The sequence below is a fragment of the Hypomesus nipponensis genome, chromosome 23 (genome assembly GCF_054491055.1).
Source record: "Hypomesus nipponensis isolate SF chromosome 23, ASM5449105v1, whole genome shotgun sequence".
Classification (NCBI taxonomy): Eukaryota; Metazoa; Chordata; class Actinopteri; order Osmeriformes; family Osmeridae; genus Hypomesus; species Hypomesus nipponensis.
In genome coordinates this window covers 1,741,191-1,767,456 of record NC_140383.1, presented here as the reverse complement: position 1 = coordinate 1,767,456, position 26,266 = coordinate 1,741,191, and the positions used below count along the sequence as shown (strand labels likewise).

At 44.8% G+C, this 26,266-nt stretch overlaps 1 protein-coding gene and 1 pseudogene across 1 annotated transcript in view; both read right to left on the bottom strand.

Annotated features, from left to right (window-relative positions):
- The window catches only part of LOC146233545 (inactive dipeptidyl peptidase 10-like), a 63,378-nt gene that overhangs the window by 36,670 nt on the left and 442 nt on the right, over positions 1 to 26,266 (bottom strand). The gene's annotated exons all lie outside the window — the stretch shown is intronic.
- Positions 1,256 to 2,911, bottom strand: LOC146233546 (desmin pseudogene; annotated as a pseudogene).

The following is a 26,266-nucleotide window of genomic DNA, read 5'->3' as shown; positions in this document are numbered from 1 at the left end:
CACTTCATTAAGTCCAAAGAGACAGTGAGGGGGACGGATATGGGTCCAAACTCACCACACCAGAACTCATGCACACACATTTGTCTTTTTGTTGTTGACTTACACTCCCCAAATGGATGTTAAATCGTAAAATGGTGCCAATTGTTAAATCACAGACCATCAAGTACACATCAAAATCACAGGCCACAGATGGGCAAATTCATCCTTGTGCAGCTGGAACTTTGCGATCGCCGTACATTACTCTAACCAGACAGGAAACACACACGTGTCAGAATTCAGAAGATTTACTGTCAGGATTCTGACCATGATATAAGCTGCATGAGTCAGAGGGTTACTAAATATTATAAGTGATCTTTAGATCTCTATAGAACATTCATAGTAAGGGAACTGAACCTTTAAACTGTAAAAACGGTTCAGCTTTGTAACAGAGAAAACACAGTTCCACAAGTGGTGCAACATTACTACGTTACTCCTAATGATTTTAACAAATACAGTTAGCATGTAGAATAGCTTTGTAATCTTGGACAAGCTCTCTCATGAAATGGTAAGTGGACTGCACTTAAGCAGCGAGTTTTCTACCTTAATGGTACTTCAAAGCGCTTTTACATTCAGACAAAATGAACTGTTTATCTTTTTAAATATTATTTTGATGAACATCCTTGCTTTGACCTGTAATTAACGCCCTACTGTATTTACTTACAGTTTTTCTTAAAATATTGTTGTTGGGTTCTTTCAACATTAGGTCAGACAGAAGGCATTTCCTTCATGTGTCTTTTTTTCTGCCTATGAGAGATTACTGTTATTATTAGTCATCTTATCTGTCGCTCTAAACATATGCTAATGATTCCCCTTCCCATGCTCTCCAATTATTATTCAGAGAGGACGAAAGAGGGAGAGGTTATGAAGGCCTACTCATCCCTCACACACACTCACATCACTTCCCCACACAACCACACAAACCCACACACAAGCATCAACACACTTCAAATGATTGCTGCATGATGATTAAATCAAGAAAAGAGCTTTGTGGTATTCGTTGCTGAAAACTTTATTCACTGCTCTGGGGAAGGTAGTGCATAGCATTTAGAAGCTTACGTTTGAGGGACGTGATGAAAGGTGAGACACAGAGAGCACAATGTCAGATCAGACATTCACAGCGTTGGGTCTCGAGTCGGGGGCTGTCCTTGCGAAGCTTGGGGGAGGGGTCGGAGCTTGGGGTCGGGGAGGGGTCGGAGGGTGAGAGGCCCAGGGTCCTCTAGGCCTGGTCGAGCTCGGAGGTGTCCGCCGCCCCAGAGGTGGTGATGGTCTGCTCCAGCGTGTCTCGCTCCAGAACGTCTCCCTCGGTTCTGATGGTCCTGATGAGCACCGTCTTCCTCTCGGTGATCTCCACGGCCTGTTCCTCTGAGGTCACGGCGCGGGCTCCATTTGCAGAGGTTGGGCCTGTGCCGGCGCTGACGACCGCACCGCTGCTAGCCTCTGTGCCGGTGCTGGCTCCAGCTCCGTTGCTAACACCTGCGCCATTGCTTTTAGCAGCCCTACTTTCTGTGCCTCCTGTTGTACTGCCACTCACCGCCATGCTACCAGCTCTTCCAACGCTCATGCTGGCACTAGAGGCGCTAACGCTGTTGCTCGTCAGGGATAGGTTCTGTACCATGCCGGTGAGCCTTGAGTCCTCGCCCTCGATCAGCTTCCTGTAGGTTGTGATCTCTATCTCGAGAGACATCTTGACGTTCAGAAGCTCTTGGTACTCACGTAGAAGCAGAGCCATTTTCTCTTTGACGGACTTCAACTCCATCTGCAAAGCCTGGATCCTGGCATTGAGTTCTCCCAGTTCTTTCTTGTGCCTGTCTTGTGCTTCGTGGATCAGGGCTTCCAGGGCCTCGTTCCTGGTCTTCAGGCCATCCAAGTCCCTCTCTTTGTTTTGGATATCCTTTCTAGCGTTGGTGATTTCTTCTCTTATGCTTCGAACTTTGTCCACATTCCCTGAGGACTTGTTGTTTAGGTCTTCGAACTTAGAACTGTACCAGCTATCCATCTCTTGCAGATTCTTGGCTGCGATGGCATCGTACTGAGCTTGGATTTGTTTCAGAGCTGCGGAAAGATCGGGCATGCCAAAACCACTTTGAGCACTAGCATGGCCAGCGTAGATCTGCTTCAACAACTCTTCGATTTCCTCTTTCTGGATTTTCTGTAAGAACTCGATCTCCACCTCCAGCTGCTCCAGCTGTTTCTCTAAGCTGATTCGTGCGGCAGTGGCTGCATCCACATCCGGACGGATAGCTTCCACATCCATCTCAGCCAGCTTCCTCTGTTCAACGGCCTCTTGGTATCTGTCCTTTATGATCTCCAGCTGCCCGGCCATGGCATCCCTAGCAGCCGCGGCCAAGTCTCGCTGGACCTTCATCTTATCCGCAATCCTCATCAGCTCCTTCAGCTGTTCCTCGTACAGCATGCGAAGGCCGGAGGGCTTCACAAACCTGTTAATCATGGCCTCGATCTCTGTCTCCAGAAGCTTGTTCTGCTGCTCCAGGGACCGGACCTTCTCGATGTAGGCGGCCAGTCTGTCGTTGAGGACGACCATCTCCCGGCGCTCGCTGCAACGAGTGCTCCTGAACTCCTGGTTCTCCGCGGCAGCTGCGTCCAGGTCGATCGGAGCTTCCATTCCGTAGCCGACACATAGGGCTGCGGAGTTCACGGCGGGCGCCGGGAACCTGCGAGTCGACGACGCGGTCCTCCGGCTCATGCTCCCAGCTCGCAGGCTGCTGGTGGCATTAGCGGTGTAGCTGGCTGAGCGAGGCTGAACCTGTCTCCGAGAAGGAGATGGGCTGGACACCCTGACTTGGACAGCCATGCTGCTGGCGCCGTCAAAGTGGCGGCGGTAGGAAGAGATTCTTTCCGGACTCTGGCTCATGGTGATGGAGAGGTAGGTCTGGGCTCTGGGGGAGTTCAGGGTGAACTGTTGCTATGTGCTGGAGGGGCACTTCTGCTTTCCAACATCTATCCCCAGAGGCTTTTATACTCTGGCAGTGAGACTTGGTCTGGCCTGCTCATGAGGCAGTGTCCTTGGAATCTCTAACCTCTGCATCACAAAGAGCCTGACCTGCCACGCAGAAATGTGTCAGGACTTTGTTAGAAGCTGAGTTCGAGCTTTTCACTATGATCTACTAGGGCCCCCGTAGGAAAACAGAAATAGACATACTGTTTATACCAGTTAAACATGCATTGAACCTCTTTTTTGTGAACACTGGGTTGGGGTTATGAAATCGATTCATGCTCCCCACTTAAACATTAGAATATATCAAAGCATGAGGGCCTTAGATAAGTAAGATAAGTCATAAGGTCATTATGATAAATTTCATTCTAATGTGGTCCTAATGCATGGCATTGTTAATATGTAGCAGTATAGTACTTTTAGGTTGGGGTCTTAAATCAAAGAGATTGACTCGGCGTTGGAGATCTTGCAGACTCACAGGATGCAGAGTAAATACTTGAGTGATGAGGCAGTATTCCAACATATTCTTCATTATCTTATAAACTTGCATTACATCAGTTGACAGACCCTTGACAGACTCTGACGCTCATATAAGCCAGATGTTAAAATGTTGAAGTGTAAACAATGCAACACTGTAAATATAAGTTTAAATAACTACATAGCAATGTAATTGAGTAGCGATACCTATATCAAAACATAAACATAAGAATTGCTACATTATTAAAGGGGTTTAAGTGTATTCACAAAAGCAAGAAGAAGGTTTCAGTAAGAAGACAGTTTGGGGCTGGATGTACTGTATGTGGATGTTGTATAAAGGCAGATGAAGATTGTTTCACTTCTTCCTGTAAAGCCCAACCTACCCCATACCAAGTTTTACTTAAATAACTTGCTCCTGCTAAACTGTAAAGAAGTATACATAACATTGTTACTATAAGTATTGGTATGTAGTGGCATAGTAGTTAACTGTAACCTTAATGTAAAGTATTGCCACTTTTACACATACATTCTTAGTGTATTTCTGTTTCTTCATAATTAAACTGTGAGTAATGAAATAGGCAATACATCATCTGAATGTGCCCATGCGTACATTAGCAAGATTATAATGTGTTCACGTACTGTTGGCAAAGCCACTCATATGGCAGTCCAGTAGAAACATTTGTCAAAGATGACATAGGAACTTGCTCAGAACTTTTAGAGTCCAAGTGACAAACTCGTGTAGAGCTGTAGTGATTATTGGAAGTAATCCCACTGGCATGGTCGTTTCTCCATGGCAGATATTGTATATCATTATTTTGTTTGTTAACATTTCACCACTTTTGCTATTTATTGCCTTCAGAATATAGCCGTGTCTACAGTGAGGATACAGTAATTTAAACTTTATGGAAATGTTAAGGAAAGTATGTGAACTGAAAAAGACATGTTTTTATTACAGACAGTGTGTGGGTGTGTCCAGTTGTGTTCATGAGTGATCATTTAACATCTATTCTGAGTGTGATGCGATGTTTGTTCACAGCAAGCATGACAGTAGCTTAATATTTAACATACTTTATGTAAGACAAGGATTTTATGTACTTTCTAAAAAAACTAAAAGAGAGGAGGAGGAGAACAGGACAATGCCTGTGTCTCAAGTTGACCTGAGAGGGGCATTATTGCTGTCGGAGAGAGCACCTGTAGCGGCTAACTGATATATCACAGCCTCGCATGAACAGATGGCCACCACAGCCAGCTCATTAGTACCCACAATCCACCCTGGCGTCTGGAGAATCGTCAGTTTCTGATTAAGTTCCGGCCATGAATATTCATCAGCTGTCGGTGCTTTCACGGTGAGAAAGGTTGGGGATGTAGTTTCATCAAACATATGTGGCTGGACGTGGGTCATATCTTCAATCTATCCCTCATTTATCACCGATTACTTTCAATATTGTTCTGAAACCCAACTTGTGCCACCGAGGATTTCTGAAGCATTCTGTTGTTTACATCGAAGACACAGAAACACCTAAGTGCCATAAAAACGATATCATGTGATTACCCATTCCTAAGTGTAAACCTCAATGTTCATGGTTATGAACTGTACATCCTACCTCTGTCAGCAGGATACATAGCTGGCTTACAAGTGAGTATTTTTTCTCTTTATTAACGCACGACCAACACAGCAGGACCAGTAGGTCAACACCACGACTCCTTCACGCTCTTCTTAACATGTGTCACCCTAATTGCGCTCCCCTGAACAACACAGCAGGAGGAACCAAACAGACACACACACACATCAGTAACATCACACACAACCTCTCCCTGTCACCCCTCCTCCTGACCCATCCTCAAACACACAGGTGATCACCCAGGGTTCAGGGTTGATGTCAGACTGCAGCTTCCGACAACTGTTTGTTGTCCTGCATTTTAATCCGCTACTCTGATTACTTCTTGCCTTCCTTGACAGCCAGCGTGGCAGAACCCAATCACATGCCGGAGCCCTCTGTCACCACAGCCAGGACACAATCACATGGACAGATTATGCTAATACCGTCACATACTCAGAGTGGCGTGAACCGCCTTTGGAGACATAGGGCGGCAGGACCCAGTCAACAGCATGAAACAAACTATTAGCCTGTCCCCCTTATTGACTGTCATTTCTCCTGCTGGTTAGCCAGTGGTTTAATCATGTCTACCCGCAATTCTCCCCTCTCCTGTTACTGTTTAGAGGTATAGGTCAGAAACTAAATCAAGCCAACTAGGATTCCTGCCAAACAATTTTGTAGATGCAATATTGTTGTTGAATAACAAACAGCTTTAGCAACCGTTGGATAAACACATCTGTTAAGGACTTATTTGGTTGTATTTTGATTAGTTGGATTGTAATTACTAATGGAATCTTTTATAATCTGTAATATATTTTACAATTAATTTCATTTTCAGAGACATCTTTCTGTTGTTTGAGAAAATGTTTCTGTGAGGAGATTGATTGAACAGTGACTGAATGCAGCTCAGAGCAGAACCAAGAAATTCACAATATGTGAATTAGCTGACATTTTTATCCAAAGCAATTAACAACACAGAGAAAAATGTGTACACCGTGACCTTTCGATCAGCAGTCAAGAATTCTAACCAACTAATCTATACCTCGGCATTCATGGTTATCTGTGAGTATTTGGCTCACAATAAACAGTCAAATGAGACCATGCCACAGCCCTGTTTCCAATAAGCTGTATGGCATCGTTGAAAGCACGGTTTGCTTTGGTGTGGAATGCTGCTTCAGGGAGCCTCACAAGAGGGAGACCAAACTGATTGTAGCTGTGAGTCAGTGTTTCAAAAGCATGAGAGGTTTTTAGAGGCTCTGCACCGAACACATGCAAAGCCTCCGATGCCTTGCAGCTCCGCAGTATTAAGGGAAATTAATGCGTTGTTTGATATTTCAATCCCCCGTAGAAAGACGAGATTCCCATTTTGTTTACTTTATGTTTCATCATTAATTTACCAGCTTTGATGTTTGGACAGAGTAATTAACCGTGAGGGGGAATGATTGAATCACACTCATACAAGGCTCTCCACCCTAGCGATAGTGTACATCTTGTAGCTCTCATAAAGGAAATGACTTCATCTAGACTTTATGAAGTCATTTCCTTTATGAGTTTCCACAGTGGTTGTGAGTTAATTGGATGTAGATCAAGGAGAATAAACTCATTCTTAAGAGTGTGATAACACACACTATTCACTATTCCCAGTTATTCTAGTAAATTGTGTATTTTCTCCCTTATAACAGCAGATGGCCTTATACTACAACTACTGCTGCATAGAGCCCTGTACAATCAGCTTAGCACCATTCCCAAAACACTCATCTCTCACATACAACCACACATGCTCAGCAATCATACAGTATATGACTTTGAAGTATTAAGGCTTTGGGCGTCTGGTCTGTGTTAGAATGCAGCTCCTGTAACTGGCTCGGCCTTTGATGTCGCTCCGCAATTTCATGCCTCGTACCTGGCCGTGTCTTTTCCATCACTCTTTTAATTGGGTTTCACCGTTTTGTCCCTGCCTGTATTGTAGCCGAGCCAGCTGGGGCTGGGTGTTCTGTAAAGAGCCTGATCTCTACGGCCCAATGTTTCACTGAAACAACGTCTGGTTTCAGGCAACATGGGGGTTATGAGAGTTAACAAGTTGACAATGAAGACAGTTTTACTTTCAATTTCTATGAGGAACTTTCAAGTGGTGTCGAAGTTGATCAAACCATCAATTTTAGCATGAGAAAATCCAATAAAGTGAATACATGACATTCTTCATTTTACAAGTTGGTTCAAAGCTTTGTGGCTTTGCAGTTCCAGTTCCTACAATAACTGTGTTTGAATGTGATTTTGCAGCTTGGAAAATCCCTTCACAAGATCCAGCTGCTGACATTTTGGAAAAGTCTTGGAGAAAAAGTTAAATCTACTCAATATTTTATTCACCTCCTGTCTAAAACCACAAACTTCTATTTTCTAAAGCTGAGCAAGTACAGTCCAGTGTGTGTTTCCACATGTTGACACTGGACTGCTGAGGAAACACATGGGATGTGTGAAACATGAGTGATGTGATTGGAGCGTGCTCCAATTACAGCTCAGCGTCCATGTTATTTCCAAAAACATCATTTGTGTTCTTTGAGCAGCACTGTAGTTATGGTTCTTGGTGAACAGAATTGCCTCAAGCTATGTCTGAATTAGTAACCTAGCCAGGACGTGGAGACAGTAAGGTGGGCTTGAAGCCCTGAGGAAGCAATCTCCTCACAACCCTGGGACCCAGACCCAAGACCAACACCTGGACATGAAGACGGACAACACACCAGGAATACTCTCTCCTCATTTATCACAGCTTATTTCTCTACACCTCTTTCTCTCTTGCTGTGTCTCTCTCTCTCTCTCTCGTTTCCCTCACACACACACACACACACACACAAAACCACTGAGATGAATAATGTATCCTCACTTCAAAGAGGGGACTCTCTCTGCAGGAGCTTTTAAAGCCCAGAGCTTGAGTAGTCCAACCATCTCCTCTCTCTCTCCTACTCTCCATCTCTCTGTGTCTCTCTCTCCTACTCTCTCTGCCTGTGTCTCTCTCTCCTACTCTCTCCTTTCCCTCTGCCTGTCTATCCTCTCTCTAAATAACTTCTTCTGTCTCTCTCTCTCCTAGTGTCTTTCTCTCTGTCTCTCTCTTACTCTCTTTCTCTCTCTGCCTCTCTCCTACTCTCTCTCTTACTCTATCTCTGCTTTCCTAGTCTCTCTCTCCTACTCTCTCTCTCTTGTCCGCTTCTCTCTGGGCAAGGTTCCTGACCCCCTATGGCCTCCGTGAGCTTGGTAGTGCAGCACGTGGGTGAGTCAGAGACAGAGTATCCCCATGAATGTTTGATGAGGATGGGAGGGAGCTCACAAAGAAGGAGGTGAAAATAGAGAAATACAAACAGAGAGAAACAGAGAGAGAGATGTTCATGAACATGCAAATTAGAGTGCATGTGGTCAGAAACAGAAATGTTTAAAACGCAAAATGAATCCAAATTCCGCTCTCAGAAAACCTTAAGCACTCATGATGAATTTTTGTCTTGCCCATTCTTTTAGAATTTCAATTCCTTGTAAGAAAATAAAATAAATAAACAAACAAACAATTATTTTTTATTTTTTTAAGTACCTACTTCCATCTGTTTGAGTAAAACAAGTAGTGTTAGCAGAGAATCTATATTGAACCTAAAGTATTGATTGAAAGTGAACCCCTGGGCTCATCGGGTAGAGAGCGTACCAGAACCCAACACAGCAACCCGGGTTCGATTTCGAACTGGGCCATTTCTGCATGTCTTCCCCTTTCTCTCCTACATTTCCTGTTTTTCCTTGGTTAATGCGACTGTATTGATGGAGCCAAGATAGCTGACATTTACAGTAATAGGAAGATATGTTTGTATGCAGATCTGTGGTTCCATCCACGCTCGCCTTACTGACACGGTATTTCCCTCAATTCTTAGATTTGTCATGGAAATGTTTCTTCTGACAGTATAAATACCATTCAGGTTCTCATTAGTACTGATAGCTAAACTTCATCTTGATAACCTTTGTCTGAAAATGGACAGCAGACAAATAACATTGGCCACATTAAACATCATATCTGCATCGTATCTGAAAGGTTATCAAGGACCTTTCACACCTGTCAAAGTAAAGAGTATTGTACAGCAATGATTGCACTTATTATATATGGATGGTGTCCCATTGCAATTTCTGCTCAAATGTATATTGAGAGAGTAACGTACTTTAAATAGCTTTTATATTTCACTGTACAGTCTGCATCAACGATCATTACTACGCGTTCAGTATGTTTCATCGAGTTTGCTGTAATATGTGAGACCTCATCCATATTCCATCTCTCTTTTGGCTCGTCCTCCTCTCTGTCCTCGTAACGCCGGCCCTTCGGCAGCTTCCGAGCACTTCTTCTGGATCTGTCTCTGGGTGTGTTCATGTAGAGACAAGCTTTAGGCTTCAGTCTGCCTTCGATTCCTCCCAGACCTCCTACCAGGGCGACCTCAGATGCTTCTAATTAGAGTCGGAGCACAGAGAAAAAGAGGGCGCAGAGAAAGAGAGAAAGAGAAATCAGAGGAAAATAGAGTAGAGAGAAAGAGAGGGTAGAGAGAAAGAGAGGCTAGAGAGAAAGAGAGAGTAGAGAGAAAGAGAGGGTAGAGAGAAAGAGAGAGTAGAGAGAAAGAGAGGCTAGAGAGAAAGAGAGAGTAGAGAGAAAGAGAGGGTAGAGAGAAAGAGAGGGTAGAGAGAAAGAGAGAGTAGAGAGAAAGAGAGGGTAGAGAGAAAGAGAAAGTAGAGAGAAAGAGAGAGTAGAGAGAAAGAGAGGGTAGAGAGAAAGAGAGAGTAGAGAGAAAGAGAGGGTACAGAGAAAGAGAGGGTAGAGAGAAAGAGAGAGTAGAGAGAAAGAGGGTAGAGAGAAAGAGAGGGTAGAGAGAAAGAGAGAGTAGAGAGAAAGAGAGAGTAGAGAGAAAGAGAGAGTAGAGAGAAAGAGAGGGTATAGAGAAAAGAGTAGAGAGAAACACTGGACGACCTCACGTCTTCTGAGCTCTGTGCCCCACTGTACCCAAGCTGCATATTTCATATGTAACTATATATATTTAATATTATTTAAAACCCATTTTTACCTCAGCCCAACAAGGCCTGAGATCCAAACTCTGGTCCTGTAGGTACAAAGACCAACATCCGGACTACTATCTACAAAAATATTTGTCGTTCAATATACTGTAGATGTTGATACATCAAATGCTTCAGAGGTTAAACACTGGTTTATTGTTGCAGTGCTGTCAGTCTCTTGTGAGATCTTTTAAATTGCAACGTGCGTCATAAAGAGGGCAGATGACCTTCAAATCAAGTATTTCATGTTTTCCTCCCGTCCATATGCTATGTAGAGGACACAGAGTAACACGCTGGGGATATTCATATCTTGTTATTCTATCCACGAGGAGATCCAGCAAACGGGGACAGCAGGAATATCCCGTTCCCCTGCAGTCAGGGCTCCTGGGGTGCCAGACGTACACCCAGGCATTATGACTGGCATTACTCAGCAACAGCTTATAACCAGGTAACTGTGGTAATGTCTATAATGGAAAGGGTAATGAGATAATCCCCATTATTGGTGGCCTCGGCAGCACATTCTGACAACACTGACAACTATGTTCCCCAATTAGGAGGTGATGAACTACTCAAAGCCCCTCCCAGCATGGCAGCTATGCAGACAGCTCTACTGAACACACCGGGGTCAGTCTGAGGTACCTGGTGTTCCTGACCGGGGTCAGTCTGAGGTACCTGGTGTTCCTGACCGGGGTCAGTCTGAGGTACCTGGTGTTCCTGACCGGGGTCAGTCTGAGGTACCTGGTGTTCCTGACCGGGGTCAGTCTGTTTCAAAGGGTTGCTGCCCGTACTTCTCAAACTTTGTTTTGTTTTGATTGTTTCACTTAAAACTTTGGAAGTCTTCAGAGAATTCCAAGCGCTATGTTAGATATACGTCAGAGCATTGTTGACTGACAATAGATAAAAAGGTGAGAAAGACTGGTGTTCTTTGACAAAGCAACGTTGAAAATGATTTCAGATGCGTTTTATGAGAGCAATCCTGTCAGGTCTTTTCTCAACATCAATCTGAGCAGGATTCCTCATCCTTGTGTAAAGGTTAGTTCTCTTAGACCACACAGGCTCCGTCACGCCTCTTAGACTTGTCGAAGGTGGAAATAATAGAAGAGAAAAGGAGCCTCCATCTGGATTTCTTTACATTTCCATAGATATGAGCCCCAGAATCCGACGCTATGCATTTCACATTTTCCATTTAGCTTTTCTTCCCCAGTTTGGTTTTGATAAGGTTATGGACGGAGTGGACCGACGCAGTATCAGGCTGAGTAAACACACCTTCGCAGTTCTCACGGATTCAATTATGGCCCAGAGATGACTGCTCTCATATGCAAGTCAAAAATAAATATGGTGGCAGGCGTCCAGACGAGGTCAGAATCACCCACCGGCGGCCGAGGAGACGAGGAGTAATCACCTGGCGGAGGAGGAGGCAGATGAGGGGAGCTGGCCTTGTGGCGTCCTACCAGGAGCAGGAGAGGTGGGCCTGCTCTGGGTTCCATCTCCCCTTCAGGGGAGCCAGCTCCTCTGTCTGCTCTGGAGCCTCGTGAGGAATAACAAATCTGTCGCGGTGCGTTTGTGATGAGCTGAACGACACAGATCTACTTAGTTTTCATCCACGTCTACAATGTCGTTTTGGCTGAGGAGGTTTGAGGTGTGTGAGTTATTCTTGAGCTTGAAAATGACTTGCTGTCTGGAGTCTGTATAGACTTCAGTCCATCAGTCAGGCTCTCATCATGGAAGGCCAGCCCTGTCCTAGCCTGTCCAGACAGGAAGTAGATGAATAACTACAGCAGAGACAGGAAATAGATGAGTGTGTGGAGCAGAGACAAGCAGGCTCCAGATGTCAGGGCTGCATCTTGAAGTTACTCAGCTGTGCAGAGCAGAGGAAGCTCATCGGCACAGCAGAGCCCTGGCAGGACCAGTATGGGGGGAAGTCAGATGGCTGAGCGGTTAGGGAATGTGGCTAATAATCAGAAGGTTGCTGGTTCAATTCCCGGCCATGTCAAATGACGTTGTGTCCCTGGGCAAGGCACTCCACCCTACTTGCCTCGGGGGAATGTCCCTGAACTTACTGCAAGTCGCTCTGGATAAGAGTGTCTGCTAAATGACTAAATGTAAATGGAATGTACTTCAGGATGTGGCTGGTAGATCCAGATCCTTCCTGGACTCTGACCGCCCAAACACTGTGGCACTTGTGATCCTTGATTTGCTGTACTGTCGTTTTGGATGAAAGCGTCTGCTAAATGAATAAAATGTATAAATGCAATTTTATGAAAAATGTAAAATCAGGATCTTTCTGGGATAGCTAAGTCGATGTACATAAGTTAGCCATGAGGGATGTACTTTAATGAGTCAAAAATCATTAAAGTACATCGTTCTGTCATCATATTAATTTACATTATACATCTATTAATGATGGAGTTGCTGTGTACGAGGCACATTAGACAGTAGGAGTAAAGAGTAATGTCTTTGCATGAAATGTTACTATGATATGCATCAACGCATGGACACACAACACATATTGTAGCTCTACATAGCAGCGCCACTGATTCATGTTGTGTATCGTACATACATAACTCCCCATGATAAATTAATTAATGCTGACTTAACATGGGGGACGTAAAGGCTCAAATCATTACCATAACTTAATGGGAGCACATTTCCCTGGAGTTGTCTGTCGATCCTGCCTGCACACTGCAGTCTCTACTGAGAGGCTGAGAGTCTGATTAATACAGTGATTCCCTAGTGGTTTGCATCCGTCACACACCCTGGGAGATGATGGTCCATGTGGGATTCCTGTTCACCACAGCAGGTCACAACTAAACACCCATCCGGGGATCTTCTAATGATGACTTCAATATCGTTCTCCTCTTCCTCCTCCTCCTCCTCTCCCTCCTTCTCTTCCCTCTCCTTCTGCCCAATATCAGTTCAGTTCACAGGGTTCAGCATTCTCATTGGACGCTGAGGAGTGATGCAATATGCAGGGTGCAGGTGTGATTTAGCTGGAGAACTCTGGACCTCTGGGGGAATAGATGGATTTATAGATACTCTATCTCCAGAGTGCAGATTCTCATTCCTCTCTGCCCATCAGGCTCGGCTCTTCAGGAAGTGATCTATGAGGAGGGGGAAGTGAAATGAGGGAGAACACGAGGAGCTGGCTGGGTTTGATTTTCCTGGAGATCTGACGTCTGACAAAGCCTTTCCTCTCTCGCCCTGTACTCCCATCCTGGGTGTCCTGAACAACCTGTCTGATACACCTTGACGCCTCTCCCAAATCACTGTTTCTCTGAACGATGCTTCGCTGTTGTGTGAAACACGGATGAGTAGAATCACCGTGGTCGGCTACCATCCAGTCCTCGTTCAAATCAATCGTTGTGACGACGAGCTCAGACACATCTTCATTCAGAGCTGGTGATAACCCAGCAGAGAGACACATCTCCACTCAGAGCTGGTGATAACCCAGCAGAGAGACACATCTCCACTCAGAGCTGGTGATAACCCAGCAGAGAGACACATCTCCACTCAGAGCTGGTGATAACCCAGCAGAGAGACACATCTCCACTCAGAGCTGGTGATAACCCAGCAGAGAGACACATCTCCACTCAGAGCTGGTGATAACCCAGCAGAGAGACACATCTCCACTCAGAGCTGGTGATAACCCAGCAGAGAGACACATCTCCACTCAGAGCTGGTGATAACCCAGCAGAGAGACACATCTCCACTCAGAGCTGGTGATAACCCAGCAGAGAGACACATCTCCACTCAGAGCTGGTGATAACCCAGCAGAGAGACACATCTCCACTCAGAGCTGGTGATAACCCAGCAGAGAGACACATCTCCACTCAGAGCTGGTGATAACCCAGCAGAGAGACACATCTCCACTCAGAGCTGGTGATAACCCACCGACAGATAAGCAATGTCTGAGCTGTTTCATCCCATGGATTCATTCTTCCTGTGTTATATTGATCCAGAAGACCTGTTGGATTCAGTCACACGAGGACATTAGATGGATGTGACAGTCCTGGTATGAAACAAAAAAAGCTTGAGAATGTTTCAAAGGATGTTATGTTGAGTAGATGTGTAGATGTTATGTTTTGTTATATTCAGTTGGTTCCAGTGCAATAGGCCAGCTTGATCAAGCCAGGTACATGATTTGAATTGCTACCACATATAAATGGACTGCACTGCTTAAATCTTAGCTGTTGTGTGGTATGAGAAGACACTAATCTTTGTTTCTGCACAGCAAACATGTAGTTGAGACACAATTGAGCTCCCAATCTGCTAGAGGGCTTTTTTCAAAACATTGTGCACTACTGAAGAAAAGTCTGGACATTGATCTACAAAACATTTTAGATTTTGCTCGCTCAACTTGCCAATTCCAAGATCTTGAGAAAGAAATATATATTTTAGATTATATTTGCTAAAGCTCATTCTTACGCCACAGAAGCTATCCGGTAATGTCAGAGCTCTACCTAGTGGTGAAGACGAGTCATCACAGCTCTCTGTCTGACAGCCGTGGGCACAGCAGTACTGCTGCAGGCAAGTAGGCAGAGAGGGCGGTGACAGAGTGATCCATGAGGAGCACTTAGGACTGTGACACCTGCATAAATCTGACCGCAGTTCACTCATTTCCACAGGAATTAAGCAACAAAGTGCCTATATATTTGCACTGCAGTGCGTGACTGGTAGGACAGGACATTGCGGATGGATCTGCCAAATGCCCATGCAGCTTACAGATGAAATGTATCATGGTCAATTATAGATAAATGAGGCGGAGGATGGCGCTATGCATGTTAAATTACCAGTTTAAATTAAATATATTGTGTTAGGCAACTATAATGATTGAGTTTTTCCAATTCCAAAAATGTGTTGATAAAGAATAGCCCCAAATCATGTGGAGACCTTACTGCATCAAACTCAGCATCCTTGTGACTCAACAAACATATACACACAAAGAGCAACAATTAAAACATCTTCAGAAAACGTAACTTCAGAAAACAAGTTCCAGAGATACCACAGGAGGGCAGTGTCCTTGAAGAAATAAAACTTTAGTATTCTAACAGTTCTCTCAGCTCAGCCTCTGATTTGCATACCTGCACATCTAGTACTGTCCCCCTATTAATGCTTCATGTCTGTTAGGGGGGTGAATGCGTGCAAGCATGGGTGTGGCCCATAGAACTGTGTGTGAGTGGGTGTGGCCTATAGAACTGTGTATGAGTGGGTGTGGCCTATAGAACTGTGTATGAGTGGGTGTGGCCCATAGAACTGTGTGTGAGTGGGTGTGGCCTATAGGACTGTGTATGAGTGGGTGTGGCCTATAGGACTGTGTATGAGTGGGTGTGGCCTATAGGACTGTGTATGAGTGGGTGTGGCCTATAGGACTGTGTGTGAGTGGGTGTGGCCTATAGGACTGTGTATGAGTGGGTGTGGCCTATAGGACTGTGTGTGAGTGGGTGTGGCCTATAGGACTGTGTATGAGTGGGTGTGGCCTATAGAACTGTGTGTGAGTGGGTGTGGCCTATAGGACTGTGTATGAGTGGGTGTGGCCTATAGGACTGTGTATGAGTGGGTGTGGCCTATAGGACTGTGTGTGAGTGGGTGTGGCCTATAGGACTGTGTATGAGTGGGTGTGGCCTATAGGACTGTGTGTGAGTGGGTGTGGCCTATAGGACTGTGTATGAGTGGGTGTGGCCTATAGAACTGTGTGTGAGTGGGTGTGGCCTATAGGACTGTGTATGAGTGGGTGTGGCCTGCCTGAACACAGATTACGCCAAGAGTCAAACAAGACATGAAAGCAAGATGCTTGCAAATATAGGAGCACAAAACAGGAGAAGGAACTCATGTTAGATGGTTGCGGATGACAACAACATCATTAAATCATCTATTAGTACTGTCTTGTCCATGTGTCACTGTGTCCATGTGTCACTGTGTCCATGTGTCACTGTGTCCATGTGTCACTGTGTCACTGTGTCACTGTGTCCATGTGTCACTGTGTCCATGTGTCACTGTGTCACTGTGTCACTGTGTCCATGTGTCACTGTGTCCATGTGTCACTGTGTCCATGCGCCCCCTAGCAACCACAGGTGTTCTGAAGTGTGTCTCCAGTGCATGGCTGTCAGTCTCCATACTGTACTCTAGGGAACAGTGCTGTGATACCTTGGTGTGTGTGTTTCACTCAGTGTTCTCCCGTGCAGGGTTGTTAATGCAAATAGCTGATTTTAAGTATCGGTATTGGAGTATGGATTTATTACCACTGTTAATGATATAAGACATGCTCATGTGTTGGTGTACAAATGCCATCACTGGTTGTTCTCTGTCTCCCTCTCTCTCTCTCCCTCTCTTACTCACACACACTCTCTGTCCATTCCTCTCTCTCTCCCTCTCTTACTACCACACATTCTCTCTCCATTCCTCTCTCTCTCCCTCTCTATCTCTTCCTCCATCCCTTCTAGCTGCAAATAAACCTCTGACTCTAGAATCTATCCACACGAGGCTCAAACCTCGACTGTTGCTCTGCAACCTCTAAATGTACTGAGGCAGCAATTTTATGTGGCAAATTACATCCTAGATCCTTCAGGTACTTAATAGTCCTTTTATCAAACCCCAGACGTGATTTATAAACACTGGCTCCACTTCCTGCCTGATTACCTCTCCGTCTGTGATTGTAGAACTGTCTCTACATGTGGTATGACATCCCGAGTGGTACAATGCAGAAAAGAAGAGATATAGTTATGGTGAAATGATATCTTTGGTGTCTGTTAGTCCTCTCAACCAAGTCTCTGTCAATTCACCCATCGTTTTAACACCAGGATAAATCATTTTACTCGTAGCGTGCTTTTATAGGTCCGCTTTCATGATGTGGGCCTCTAAATCTGCAGTGACGGTTCCAGAGAACTTTAAGAAATGTCAATTTGATCTGGGTGAATGTATCCCTTCCAGCTCAGTGGTTTCACAGTACACGCAATAGCATACAGGGGGGAAATACTAGGAATTAAAGAAGATGTATGTTATAAATGTTTGTGAATACGGAGCAACTGTGACACAAAGGCAGAGATGCTGGACGGGGAAGTGTTGTCATTTACTGAGCAGAAAACCACTGGCACAGTATCCAGATACAGCATATCATCACATGTAGACATTGTGGGATAAATGTAGATGTCATAGTCAATTTCATGAACTTTAGATAATTCTATACACGATCATTCCCGGGGCTGGATTTACATTAACTGTTCTCTCTGTCAAGCTGCTGAGAACAGAGATGGACATCTCTAGCAGAGATGGGCAAGACTTAATTAATGATATCACTGACTATGAATTCTATGTATTTGATGTAATCCAGCAGATTATAGATATACCTCAGAGGATGCTGGTCACAGAGAGGTCTCTATGCCAGCTCTGAATATCAAGCATGTGCTGTGCTGTGTGTGTGTGTGTGTGTGTGTGTGTCTGTGTGTGTGTGTGTGTGTGTGTGTGTGTGTGTGTGCTGTGAGCCTGTGTGTACGTGTGTTTCTGTGAGCGTGTGTGATCGTGAGTAGATTATCTGTTATGCAACAAGATGAAAACACACCGAAAGCTCTTCAAGTCAAACGAATCCCAGTCAGTGAATACATCTACCAGGAAGTAGCGATCTCTGAGGGCCTTACTGCAGAGATCAGATATGGAAGCCTGGTTAGTGAGGATTATCCGTCCCCAGCATGAGGGCGTTCACATAGCTGATTCTGTCTAACAAGCCTCGAGGTTGGTCACAGACACACACACGGGCTTCGTGCAATAACGTCTCGACTACAGCACAGCAACAACATCTCAACTGGGATATGACACAGTACCGTGCAACGAAAACAGCATCACACTGTATCTTAAGTGTAATCGAAATCTAAAATCTCACAGTGAAAAGAGTAGAGCTGTTTTGTCTTCAAGTGACTCATGTCGTGTAGGTGGGCTGTATGTCCTCTGGTTATACCTTGAGCAGTGAGGCGTTACTGTAACCAGGCTGGGTGTGACTAGAGGAGCTCTCATCACAGAAAGTTCACACAGAAACTCCTGCCATCTCCCCACACGGGTCAAGTCATCCCATGCGGAACACACACACAAACACCCACACACACACAAACACACACCCACACATATCAAATGTTTATGCTTCTACAGTGACGCGATGAGGCAGGTAAGTTTCCCTTGGACCGTGGCAGTGTGAGTATAAAGTTGCTTAACTCTGCTACGCTACTGAATCCCAGGAGAGTGAAACCACAAGCTCATCAGACCGGGGTGGGGTTATCTTTAACTGGAGGTTGCATTGTGTTAATCACTACTCGCATGAGACCAGGGCGCACTTCATTTGTCTTTTGTACTGCACTGAAACCAGTGGATCAGCAGTTGGCAAGGACCAACTGTGACACAAATCGAACACACCCCAAATTACTTTCAAAAACTTGAATGTAAGTGGCCTATGTAATTGACCCGTTTGTGTGAGCCACACACTGTAACTCATTCAAGACTGATGGCTCAGTGTCCTGAGGTAATGTAAAGCAGGTCGGCAACGCGCTGCGCACACGCGGGACAGAGCGACGCCTAATGATTCATAGTCATTCTCAGAAGTCTGGTTGTTGAAGCGTGTTCTCCTGGCGTTGGGAGAGAGAGAGGCCTGAGTTCCTGATTTGTGTGTCTAATTACGACGTCAGCGTGTGATGGATCATCTCATCAGAGACTCCTCTGGAGGAACGATCGCTCAAACACCTGAGCAGGATGGTCACGTGGCTATGCTGGAGCAGGATGGTCACGTGACTACGCTGGAACAAATCAGTCAATACTCTGCCATACGCCGTGAGTAGATTCCCACTGAAGCCTGCAAACCCTGGGACAAAGCTGTCAGAGTGAGACTAAACTCAAAATATAAAACACTACTGAACCATATCAACATTAGAGATGTAATTGTACAACTACGGAAAACGTTGGAAGCAATTTGGAGTGAAGACATTTCAGCACCAGCGGGCTGAGACTAGTGAAGACTTGGGGATAGAACATCCCATCTTTTCTGAAAAAAAAAAGAAAATAACCTCAATCCCTGTCTGAAGCCATATTCCAGCCTACAGACGCCCAAAATAGTCTCTAGGATTTGAACCAACCTGCATTTGATTGTTTGAGACACACTGAGAGATGAATCGATCCTAAACCAAGGGAACCAGATGTCTCTGGTTCTCCTGACGCTGATGTTTCTTCCTCGGGCCGAACGCTGCCTGTTTGAGATGCACAGCGGTGAACGGCTGAGGAGGGAGGGAGGAGGATTTGTTCCTTGCGTTTTTTTCTCCTCTTCAAAGTAGTGTGTTTGTGTGTGGTGTGTGTATGTGTGCTTGGTGTGTGTGTGTGCATGAGTGTGTGTGTGTGTGCGTGTGTTCGTGTGTGTATCCTAAGGAGACAGTCTTTTAGAGATTATTGTAATGAGCAGGATAGCCGTGCAACATCAAATGCATGGTTACTGCGAGCTCTTCTCTACAGATCTTAGATCTCTCAGAGCTTTGACTCGCAGATCGCACAGCCAGCACACACACGCTCTGCTGGTGGTCCAACGGCCCTCACAGATAAGACACCAAGGACAGGGGTGCAGAGGAGGGGGAGGCAGAGGAACACACAGTCCAAGCAGCACAAGACTCAGCACATCTCCAGCGGTCAGATACGGATGGGAAGGAGAGGTAGATTAGGGGTGTCTGTGAGAAGGTCCAGGAAGGACAAAGGCTGAAGGAGAGGACAAGGAAGGGTGATGAGAGGAGAACATGGTTAGGATGGGTCCCTTGGAGGAGGTGTTGGTCTGAGGCTTAACCCGATCAATAGTTTTTGTGGGAAGGATGTGTTGGTGTGTGTGTGTTGGTGTGTGTGTGTTGGTGTGTGTGTGTGTGTTGGTGTGTGTTGTTGAAGGAGAGATAAGCAGTGTGTGCGGGGAAGGCTTGTTCTCTGACAGGGAACACAGGTCTTCATATAGCCTGGTTACTGCAATGAGCTGACAGCGGTGAAGTTCATGGTGGGTGGAAGAGGCACAAAACACGTTGGAAAGAATCATGTTCAGAAGCCTGAAGGGGCTCGCTGATCAGACTGGGATGCTACTTTGTTCTGCTACGTCCAGAACGTTTACCTCTTCTTACCAGCACCAAGAGGGAAAACCAAGACATGATCACCTGATCACCCTGAAAAAAGTCATCAGGAAGAGAGCAACCCTCCTTCTGCCTCTGTTCATAAAGAATACATCAGCTACAATGGAGTTAAAAAGAAAACATTTTTGCTTTCTCTCCCGTCTTAAGACATCCTTTTAGTGGTAAAAGCGTTTGGTAGCTATTCCCATGAGAGGTTCTTGGCGCAAAGGCAGTATGTATAAATCACCAGTGAGAAAAACTAGGCCATCTTCTGATGGTGTTCTCCTCTATGGTATCTCTCTGTTTTGTTCACTTTGTGTGTTGTGCTTGTTAGTTTCAACTTCTTATTACATGGACACCATTCTCCAGCCACTGCCTGACTTGGCGAGGTGCTGTGAAAGCTAGCGGCACACTTTCTGTCAGGCTACAGTACACAAAGGAATGTTTTCTGGAAAACTATCAACTGGTCTGACAATCACTATTCACAGGTGTTGAGAAAGCTCCATCTGTTCCTGTGAATGGGTGGTTTCAATCTATCCTTGGTCCAACAAAGGGACGATGTGACTGGAATGAGCGGTAGTCACAAATGACAAATACCTTAAGCGCATTTAGCTTACACTGCATCTCGTCACTGAATACCATGTGACTTGATGAGGAAATCTGCACACATACAGTTCAGCTCATTATTGGTCTCTCCCAGGTGCCCCACGGAATGTGCCACAAGCAGATCTTGGTCAAAAGTCTTGAAATATCTGGCCAAGGTTGATCATTCCATAATTGTGGTGTGTTTGTAGTCACACATCAGTACCAGACTTCGACTTATCCAGAAAAAACATCCTGCAGTGATTACAGCTTCCACCCCCAGCCCGTGTCTGAGGCGATTTACTAATAGGTGACATTTCTCCGAGCGAAGCAGAAAAGGCACTAATCCCATTCAGCCTTTTCACAGAACCCTCCCATGGGAGAGTTGGAGCTGGACTTGGAAGATCTCAGCCACTCAGGTTCCCAGCTCTCTCTGGGTTCTAAACCTGTCCCTGGGGCTGGGCCTATCTGCTGGGTGAGCTGTCTGGGGGCTCAGGGTATCTGCTGGAACCTTCTGCCCAATTGTTGCTTCCCAGAGCAGCTTAACTCCGAGCAGCTTCTCTATCAGTCAGGGCCGGTTTCCCTGCTCGCTGTCGGGCCTTTGTTCTATTTTAGCGCTGCCACAGCAAGCTCTCCATCTCTCAACCTGACATGCCCACTTTTAATCTTTCATCTTGCTTTTTTTGGTGCCATCCCTCATTTTCAAAGAGCTCAATATCCCCTTATGTTTTTCTCGCCACCTTCTAAGTGATGATAATGATCTCAACTCTGTGTACTTTTAGGGCTCTTTGACTATCTTTATCCACCAGATGTGAAGCGGATCAGGAGAGGAAGAGGAAAGAGGACTGGTATCATCACTAAAATAACCATGAATGAAAGAGGCCCTTTTGCAGTTTTAAGAGAGTTTCACCGTTGAATAGCATAATTACGATCCCTATTTGAGACGTCTTAAGCATCACTTATTCAAGGACAAGGATCATTATTTGAGGCTAGTGTTCTCCTAGCTGGTCTGTGTTACATAATCGCATATATAACAAGCTTTTATTACTGAGAATGGCATTTGAGAAAGCTTTGCATTTTTAAACGTGAATCGCTGTTTATGCAACAGATGTATCTTCTGAATGGAAACAGCCCTATTGAGATGTGAACATGGAACACATTTGAAACACTACTTTCAAGCACATAAAATAAATGCTGTGATCTTAATTTCTTTTCATTTTTCTACTAATGTTCCTGTATAAACAAATATCCATTTTTGAAATAGGAATGGTTGATTCTGTATTAGAGTTGCCTACAACCAGAGTGAATGAGCAATAGTGCTTATGTAACAGACGTGGTCTTGCAAGCTCTGTCCGAGGCATACGGACCAATGTTGCCACCTCTGACTTCCCAGGCACCACCACTACCAACTACGCAGACGAAAAGCCAGCACTTCGTTGACGCGGGTGGCCTGTTACATACTTGAAGACTGAGTTTCACCACACACCAGCTTCACTCAATAATACATACAATTCTTCAACATACAAGCATGCACCAAAGGGTATGGATATTTGTGTGGACTGACCAGTGAACTGACCAACAAATTGATCAACCCTCAAAGAAAAAGCCGAAAGCATGTCATCTGTTTTTAAGACATGATCCAAAGAACTCCACTGTTTCCAGGCCGACGTGCTGGATGACGTGTTTGTTCTTCAGTCGTCATCCTCCCATAGGGAACACTCCACACACCTGCGCTATCAAACATCACACTGTAGGTGGGAATGGCATGACTGGAGACCTGGCCTCCGTGAGATGCAGAGAGATCCACGACACTGTGGGGAAACTGCAATCATGTCTTCTTAGGGAGAGACTGGGACAGAGTCCCTTGCTGGTGCCATAGTAACGCCTGAGCCCTGTTGCTTGAGCCCGTGAAGAGACAGATAAAAGATGTAGGACGGCACAGTGAGAAAATTACGGTTTTAAAAACGGTCTAGCATTTAACTGGGAAAGCATAACGCTGAGTTTGAAATGTCATGTCTGTTTTGACAACTGGAAGACGAAGCCGGCTGTGGCATCGCTTTGTCTTCTCCTCTCTGGAAGTGGTGCGATTATCCAGTTCTGAGTCAAACTCTTGTCATGGAAATGTGTGAGGATTTGAAATGTATTCTCCACACATACGGAAAAAGCTTTTAAAATGTGTTTTGGTTGGATATTGTAGGGAAAAGGAATGTCACAACATAGTTTCCATATTAGCTATTGTTATGCATCTGTCTTAATGAACTGGCCCAGGATGTCAACATTGATCCAAAGAGCAAGATGGTTGCAAAGTGCCTCTCCTGACACCAGTTTCCACTAGAGGTCACATGACGATATGCTCCATCTTATCAAAACAGCACTTCAATAGTTTGTACTGTTGGACCTCGTAAAATCACGAAATTCGAAGACGTATTAGGTATTGTTTCCCCCTTGTTGTTTTTTTCATAACATTATCCAATGTCATTGGAAGACAAAAGTCATAAGAAGCTTATGGGACAGCAAGTCAACACATAACCTGGACTCAGCTCAATACAAGGACTTAACTCTTGGATTTGTGACAGACCACTAGATAAAAACAACAAGGAGAAAACGTTTGACTTTCATTTAAATCTCCAGCAATCCTCAGATTTCCATATAGCAATGTTCATGCCCAGATATAAATGCACGTTTTTCATCTGAACCCAAGTGCACAAGTGCTGCAGATGACACGTGTGCATGTTCACCTAATAAACAAAAACATCCACTTGCCGGACGTAATCACCAGCCAACTGACGTTCTAAAAGATACTTTTCAACCCACAACAGGTCTTAGCACAGTTTTGCTCTCCTGTCAAGAAAACACAGTGTTGACTTAGCTAGCCGCTTGTCTCCCTGAATACAGATAAACATCATGGGGATTGGAAAGCCTGGCTGTGGGCTTTGGAGACTTTTCTGCAACAACAGCCCCTGAAGGCCACGCAAACATTAGAAGCTCGTCTGTCTTTATTTCACAGTTACTTCCAAGAACACCATAGGCCAACAGAACGTATGGATACAAGGACTGTGATTCCCAAAAGGCTATTTAACTCAAAGCTTTAGGGATTCGTTGCCTATTGCCAGAAATCTATGATATTACTGTGAAATGATGATCTGGGGATAAACATTGTAAAATGTCAACTTGAAGACGAGTCTGTTTCTGATTGTACTTTACAGTATTTGTCTGATTGTACTTTACAGTATTTGTCTGTTTGTACTTTACAGTATTTGTTTGATTGTACTTTATAGTATTTGTCTCTGAGTAACCACTGCATTGTCAAGGTGAGAGCTCAACAAACATTCTCTGAGGAGAGCTTGGGATATCTTGGCCCACTTACTATTCTTAGCTCACAGCATATGCTCATTATATAAGAACAACCTTCCTGTCCGTGATCTAAAGTGCTTTATCCCCTCCAGTTGCAATGTTTAACAAAACGTGGTTTCAGAAAATAAACAGCAATCCAAATATTTACTTGAGAGACAATGTTGAAACCTGCCTCATATTTAAACATGTTGTCAGGCAACAGACACCTGGGCAAGAAGAGCCATCTGCATAGTGTCAGGACAAGTGTGATGTCTTCTGATTCTCCTTCTGATTCTCCTTCTGATTCTCCCTCTGATTCTCCTTCTGATTCTCCTTCTGATTCTCCTTCTGATTCTCCCTCTGATTCTCCTTCTGATTCTCCTTCTGATTCTCCTTCTGATTCTCCTTCTGATTCTCCTTCTGATTCTCCTTCTGATTCTCCTTCTGATTCTCCCTCTGATTCTCCTTCTGATTCTCCTTCTGATTCTCCCTCTGATTCTCCTTCTGATTCTCCTTCTGATTCTCCCTCTGATTCTCCTTCTGATTCTCCTTCTGATTCTCCTTCTGATTCTCCTTCTGATTCTCCTTCTGATTCTCCTTCTGATTCTCCTTCTGATTCTCCTTCTGATTCTCCTTCTGATTCTCCTTCTGATTCTCCTTCTGATTCTCCCTCTGATTCTCCTTCTGATTCTCCTTCTGATTCTCCTTCTGATTCTCCTTCTGATTCTCCTTCTGATTCTCCTTCTGATTCTCCTTCTGATTCTCCTTCTGATTCTCCCTCTGATTCTCCTTCTGATTCTCCTTCTGATTCTCCCTCTGATTCTCCTTCTGATTCTCCTTCTGATTCTCCTTCTGATTCTCCTTCTGATTCTCCCTCTGATTCTCCCTCTGATTCTCCTTCTGATTCTCCTTCTGATTCTCCTTCTGATTCTCCCTCTGATTCTCCTTCTGATTCTCCTTCTGATTCTCCTTCTGATTCTCCTTCTGATTCTCCCTCTGATTCTCCTTCTGACTCTCCCTCTGATTCTCCTTCTGATTCTCCCTCTGATTCTCCTTCTGATTCTCCTTCTGATTCTCCTTCTGATTCTCCCTCTGATTCTCCCTCTGATTCTCCCTCTGATTCTCCTTCTGATTCTCCTTCTGATTCTCCTTCTGATTCTCCCTCTGATTCTCCTTCTGATTCTCCTTCTGATTCTCCCTCTGATTCTCCTTCTGATTCTCCCTCTGATTCTCCTTCTGATTCTCCTTCTGATTCTCCTTCTGATTCTCCCTCTGATTCTCCCTCTGATTCTCCCTCTGATTCTCCTTCTGATTCTCCTTCTGATTCTCCTTCTGATTCTCCTTCTGATTCTCCTTCTGATTCTCCTTCTGATTCTCCCTCTGATTCTCCTTCTGATTCTCTTCTGATTCTCCCTCTTTAAGGTCCATCCAGGATGACCCTGTTCAGATCCTTCCCCACACTAGGCTGCAGTAACCCTCTCAAACAACCCACAGTGTGATTACTTTGTGAGAAAGTAAATGCACCATTCTACACCCTTGGGGAGCGTATGCTCTTTAACTTCTGTTTCATCTCAAGGGAGAAAGCGCTCTGAATCGTATTCCTCTGTTTCATGGCTGTTTCATACCACATTGTGTAGGGGTTGTGTGTATACTGTATTAGTTAAATAAACCACTGGTGTTTTATGCAGAGGGAAGCTATAGGATTGTGGGGTGTCTAGAGACGTGGCTGTAAATCCTGCCAAAACAAACATGCCGATGGGGTCTTCACATGGTTCATCTTTTCCCCATAGCACTCATAATCACAGTAATCCCCCATCCAAGCTCTCTGTCTCTCTCTCTCTCTCTCTCACACACACAGACACACTCTGGGGTAAATAGACAGACTGGGACAGAAGGATGTAGAAATGGAATACAGAATTCACAATCCTACAGCAAGTTAGTGCACTCAAATGTTTCCCACCGGGAGCTGAACCACTGTGAGGTATCAGGGTCAATATGTTAACTTGGCAAAGCCTACATCTAGACATTCTACCTAACATCCCTTGGTTTCATTAATAATGTAATCCTCTCCTACAGGAGGTACTCAAAGATGGTCCTGAGAGAGGGAACAT